Source organism: Amphiura filiformis, unplaced genomic scaffold (assembly GCF_039555335.1).
Source record: "Amphiura filiformis unplaced genomic scaffold, Afil_fr2py scaffold_519, whole genome shotgun sequence".
Classification (NCBI taxonomy): domain Eukaryota; kingdom Metazoa; phylum Echinodermata; class Ophiuroidea; order Amphilepidida; family Amphiuridae; genus Amphiura; species Amphiura filiformis.
This window is the reverse complement of record NW_027305983.1, coordinates 6,932-13,586: the sequence shown is the minus strand read 5'-3', so window position 1 is coordinate 13,586 and position 6,655 is coordinate 6,932. Positions and strand designations below refer to the sequence as shown.

General features: G+C 33.7%; 1 long non-coding RNA gene across 1 annotated transcript; it reads left to right on the top strand.

The window, feature by feature from the left end:
* The first annotated feature begins 1,218 nt into the window (after window positions 1–1,218).
* Window positions 1,219–6,305, top strand: LOC140145654 (uncharacterized). Its single transcript, XR_011858111.1, has 4 exons — window positions 1,219–1,249; window positions 4,718–4,739; window positions 5,397–5,493; window positions 6,244–6,305. It is a non-coding gene; the product is annotated as an uncharacterized lncRNA (long non-coding RNA).
* Window positions 6,306–6,655: the final 350 nt, after the last annotated feature.

The following is a 6,655-nucleotide window of genomic DNA, read 5'->3' as shown; positions in this document are numbered from 1 at the left end:
AATTTTATTTATCTGAACCACAACCATCCCCAAACCCTACGTTTCCATTTTAACTTCTTTCTTTCTTTTTAGTTTTTTTCTACATGAGCCAATTTGTGTTCCATTTAAAAAATTCTGCTGCTAAGCTTCAAGATTTTCCGTTACTGTGTTTTATTTATTCAACCCCGTTCCCGTTATTTTTCTCAATCTGTCCTTTCTTACATTTCATTTAACCTTCCTATTTTATTTGCCGCAAGCTTGTGATTTCCACGCTTTCATGTTATTTATTTAATTCTGTCATGTTATTTATTTAATTCTGTCCTAAGTTTAATAGCTTTTTTTTTTTTACTTCCTGATTTTATTATAGCTTTTTTTTTCTTTCATTGCCTGAAGAGTTTCGTTCTTTCCTTCTTTAGCCTATTTTATTCCCGGGTTCATTTTTTGACTAAGTATAACCCACATACGCGTACAGCCTGTTTGTCCTCTTTTTGTTTTCTTTTTTTTTTATTTCAGTAGGCCTACCTCTTCATGTTGTTTGTACTTTTTTACACACATCTGTTTCCGTATTTATTACGCTTACGTCAAATTGGATTCGTATCATTTCATTACGTGACTCTCGTCGTTTACACCGGCGTGCCATGGCGTAGAGTAAAGCTTTGCGTTACCACATGGCAGTATCGCTGCTTTTCTTCTGGTGGCAAGCGTTTCAACATTAAGATACGCCGTCTTTGACGCGCAGGCCTAGCTTAGTAACCCGACTCCTCTTTTTGTTTACCTTGGATGTAACGGACCACATTTTCACTGTTTTTGCAGCCAATTCTTGACCGCTTTTCAACCAAATAAAGTTTAAACACGTTCCCGTATATTCATCGATCTCCCGTATGAATTTGGCGACATTTGGATCGAAACTGACGGAGCCTTTATAGGCATACATAGATAGATAGATAGATAGATAGATAGATACAACATTTCCCTATTTATAGTAAGATGAAAGTTTGTGATATGGAAGTTTAGTGGAAATTTTTTGAATGATAAACCTTGGGTTATGAACCTACATGTATTGTACTTCCCGAATTATATGAGTATTCATAATTGTGAGAAAATGAATTACCAGTGTGAAAGTTTCCCACTATCATTGAGGTTAAATAGTATTATTGAGTGCATTATAATGTTGTTGTTTGCAGAAATACAAAGAATACCTGGAGAAAGAGCAATCAGCTTCTTACGAACAAAGTCAAAAGAGACCTTCTGAAAACAGCACTTGGGTTTGGTAAGTAAAACATTTACCCAGATCAGTTTCTTTTGGGTGTCTTGATATAAAGATATAGATGTTGATAACAGAGAGGAGAATTTTGAATAATAAAGGTAATTAAATTTACAGCAGTGTTTCTTTAGGTTATTCTACAGGTGACAGGCTGACAGGTGTGTCAAGTTAAATCCTATAATTATTTTTTTTACCTCCAAGGCTAATACTGTTTTTATTTACACCTTCAGTCTGCAGGTGTAGCCATTAAAACATCATATCTATAACATACAATAAAATGGGGTTTTAATTTAAGTCAGTTTTATTAATTATAAAAGATATGAGCTTTTCTACTTAGGTAACACAGTACAATTAATTTTGGTCACCTATAGTAAATCACACATATCATGAAAAGCATTAAGATCAACATCACCTAATTTATTTTTGCAAGTCAAGAGAAATAATATATGAATTTAGAGATAGAGAATTAAATATAGATTTGGAGATGTGATAACCACATGTATTCATGACATTACTCTTTACACAAAAACAGCCTCAAGATGGCTAAAAAACATAAATCTTTTCAATCTATTATTGATTTAAATCCCATTTTACTGCTGCTTTTCAAAAGGCTCAAGTTGTGTGATTTTGTTAAAGAAAATGTCACCAAGCTTACTATTGCTTTCAATTCAGACAAAATAACAGATGAAGGATCACAAGAACAACATGAATATAGTATATAGAAACCGGCAAGTTTGTGTTGTTACTTAGCAACCATTTGATATCCCCTCACTCGCCTGCTACGATTTTGCCTGTCCGTCAGTTGCCTTCTCAATGGTCATATTTCTTTGCATTTTGTCATGAAACACTACACTTCATTCCTTATTATTTCTGTTTGACTTTGAATTGATTTGCATTATGCAGCTTTTGCATTTTCCCATTCCAATACATACATGACTTACATAACCATGTTAGTGACTTTGGTGAATGAGTAAAAAGTCAAACCTTACAGCATTGACCATGGTGAATCTTGTCTGTCATTTATTCCAGGATATACCTGTATCTACTCATTGTGTGTTAAACATGCCTGTATGAACATTAACAAATCTAATATAGGCATGTGTGTGTTTATAATAATCAATCAACCTTTTTGGGGTCATCTTGGTACTTGACTCATGATATACTATTTTTAACTGATATTAGATAAAGAACAATGTTCTTAACAGTAATAAGAACAAGAATTAGAGAAAGGAATAATTTAGTAATAATAATGATAATAAATGTCATTATTGACACTCTTTTATAACATTATGTAATCTCTCTTCTGAACTAAGTTTATTATATAACATTTAATCTCTCTTCTATTTTCTGAATAAAAATCAGTCGGTTCTGAGCTACTTGTGAAGGGAATATTAGTGCATTGGACTCTTCCAAGTGAAATCTATACACCCCATAGAAGACATGTCACCCATTCATTAAACCCCATTTGAAATTCATGCTCCTGTGTGGAAGATTTAGGTCACATCTTCCATAGGGAGTGTATGGATTTCAACTAGAATACTACTCATTTTTCAGGCTGTAAAGACATATTTGGCTTCACGTGCCACCTAAGTAGATCCTTGTCATGTGATTAGAGGATTTCATTAAATGATCCATTTCGCTACTTTCGTTCATCTCACACCATTCATTTTTGTTTCATTCAGTATGCATTTTGTACCATTCTATTTGCCAATGCCGTTCTTTTGATCAAACATGGCAGGTGTTGATTTGTGGTATATCACGCCTCGATATGAGACTTTATTTTGTTCTTTGAGGATGATTTTGGGCCCATTTAGAAATATTGAAGTGATGCAGTGGATCATAAGAGAATCAAAGTCACATAGTGAGCGTTATGACAAGGATGTACTTATAAACAAATGAAGTTGTATATATGATGATTAATGAATGTTTTTCATTTGTGCTGTGGAAAGAAAAGTGGTTTCTGTGAAAGATGAAATGTCCATTCAACTCTGCTTCATTTTTGTTGAATGCAGCATCCGGGTTTTTCACCTCACAAAATATTCTTACCAATGCACATTCATTATTAATAGTCAACAAATATTTTGGATAGAACTACAAATTTAGAGTCAAAATGATAGAAGCAGTGAAGGGCAGTAAATGTGCTTTTTTAATTTAAATATCAAGCTAGTTTTATCATTTTATGTCTTGTTTTTAGAGAAAATTCAAAATTTGCTTTTAGTAGTTGGCAGAGGGAGGTAAGGGCAAAGCAAAATAAAGCAAAATCTTGATCTGCAGACACCAAGCTGATATCAAATTGCCCATAAATTAGTATTAGTGTAGTATAGATTGGTACAAATTTTGCTTTAGTTTAAGGATTTATTTCAGTTGTGAACCCTAAGCGCAAATGTGTTTAAACCAAACTAGTATAGGTAAAACTCATCCTTTACTATTATAACATCATCACTATTTGATAACATGTATTGCTTCTTGCCAGTTGCTTCATTGACCTCCCATATTATCATGATAGTTTATTTCTTTGTCAATTATAACTAGTCAGGATATAAGGAGTGTGTTTATGAGGAAACACCCACTGTATGGAATCTCAGTAGTAATTTTCAATATTAAAGACTTGCCCACATTATACCTGGGTGAAATAGAATGGTGCATGCCCTCAAAGATGTCCTATTTGCTACTTACATTTGTAAATTGAGCAATCAAGTGAAAAAAAGAACAAAAATGGACAACAAGAAAGAAGACCCAAGTTCAAGTTGGACATAAAAACTTGCAATAAATTGAGTATAGGTGTAGATTGCAAGACAGCATTGTATTCACCCATTGCATGGTTCCGTCATGAGCGAGGAGAGCCTCGATCTGGCAGCATGCATGAATGGGAATTCAACCAGTCATATAACATTGTGTAAAGTTATGTAAATCTTCCTTTCATGTCATAACAGTTTGAGGCTCTCCTTGCATCAGGGTGGAACCGTGCATCATCCTTCACAGAAAATGTTTAGGGTTCCTGAAAGAAGTAGCGGTTATGTATCCTCTTTAAAAGACAAACAGCAATGAACATTGGTATTTGAGAATTATACCTTCATCTCTCTTGAAAACTTGATATATGGATTAAAGAGTTGGACATCAGCCATGCATGACATACCATAAATGTGTGGACTTTGCATGGTGTGCATCTTACAAAGGAAAATAAACTTACTGGGGCATTTTGTGATCTGTAGTATCCAGGTAAACCTATCACGAGGGTGTATATAATATATGAATGCGTCTTAGAAAGTACTCCCTTCTTTGTACACAGATATTCTTGATTTCTTTAAAAAAACTTGGTACTCAAATCACAGAAGCTCCTTTAAGCCATTTAATTGTGACAAACCAAAAGGTCATTTATCACTTGAAGTCATTCATGAGGTGTGAGGCTTGTCCTATTTAGGAATGTTTTAACAAGTCATATTCATTTATCCTTATCTCTTATTTGGATTTCAGATAAAGCAGGTGTTCAACACAGGTATGTAACTTTCTATTTTCATATTTAGTTTTCATTATTTTTATTTTTGAAGTTCAAGTGTATACCTTGCTATCATTCCTTGAAACCTGTTCTTTGGATTGTAGTTATCACAGAGTTATATTGAACACATTTAGGCCCATTAACTCTTGATGTCATGTGCTACTGAACCTTATGTAATGATGAACTTGGAAAGAAGCAGATCAGTTGGCTATACTGCTAAGATTGATGAACTAGTGGACAAAGCTAATTGAATTCATTCAGTATAATTCTACTGAATTTAATTTTTTGATTACATTGTAGTTACAAGATTATTAAGGAGAATAATTGTAGACTTAAAACAAGGATGCAACAACTAATAAACAGCCATAACTCATAATACTGAATTTTATGAAATTAAACATTAAAAAAGTTCTTTCCAAACTGCAAATTTAGTTTGCAAGAAAGACTTACAATGCATAGGAGCACCATTTTATTTCAATGTGCCTTGTTGACAGGAGACACATTCCTGATAAAAAATAAGATGTTATCAAGGAGGCAACACTCTGTGGTGAATGTTAAAACTATTTGGTGGAGACCTCATCACATACATCAATGTAAGGATTTGCATATGTTTGGTTAATAACAACACCATTTTATTTCAATTTGTCTTGCTAATAGGAGACACATTCCTGATAATAAAAAGACGCTATCAAGGAGGCCGCACTCTGTGGTGAATGCTAAGCTCTTCGGTGGAGACCTCATCACATACATCAATGTAAGTCTATATATTTTTGGTTTACTATTAGAGCCATAGAAAAAGATGTTGAACTCAAATTCTGAAAAACACCTATATTGCAATGAAAGTTTTTCACATAGATTTTGTGCATTGCCTTTACCAAAGTAAACCGTTGAGATTTTTACAATACCTGACATAAAATGAGGTAAACTTATTAACCTAAATATTCATAACCGCCACTTCCGGAAGCATCCTCATTTTCCAAAATAGCAAGATCTTATTCTCTTGCACAGGGTAAATAATAGGGTTTGTTGTGTATGCGTGAATTGTTGTCACATAGAATACACGCATGTGAAAGTTATTGTGCCATGTGATCCTTTGACATGTCACATTTGCATGTAATTGACGGATCTGTTTATGCATTGATTACCTAACAAACAATTTGATTGGGATGCATGTATGGCATCATACATGGAGGTTATGAATCCTGATTAATTTATCAGGGGGTTTAATTTGGTTGCACTTGGCTTGAATTAAAATTGATTCGCACAAACTTGTGTGGCAAGAATAATGTGAGAATCGACTGATCACCATAACTTACAGCGTACAGAATGGATACGATTTGGGAACAATTGATTATCTGATTCTTGCCAAATTTTAGGCCTTGTATAATTATTATTGTACAAAAAGTACATATAGACTAGCAGCGTCCCTGTTATGAGAATAATAATCTAGTATATTCGGTTGTCCCAAAATTGACACCATCCATGTATATTTCAATGATTTCAGGCCAGTCGTCGTGACATTCCTCTTGTTGTAGAAAGGTGTGTGGAATACATTACACTCTATGGTAAGTAACATCACATGTTGTTTTGTGTCACACAAAATATTATGCTGACTGCAACAAATGAATCGCACAAGTATTGAAGATAGAAAAGCTACTGCATAGCTATGTTTGTGTATGTTCATTTGATGTTTTAGTGATTTGCTGATTTTGTTGTTGTTTCTTGTATATTATGATTAATTGTTATAACTACATGTACTGTCCTTGCCAAAAAAGAGGACTATAAAATTAGCTCTGTTGCCTGTGTATATTTGTGTAAGTGTCTGGAAAACAATGTTAACCTTGGGCTTCTTTTGACAATTTGATGCTTTAATCAATGGATTGCAATGGACTTGGGACATAATGACCCTTGGTACA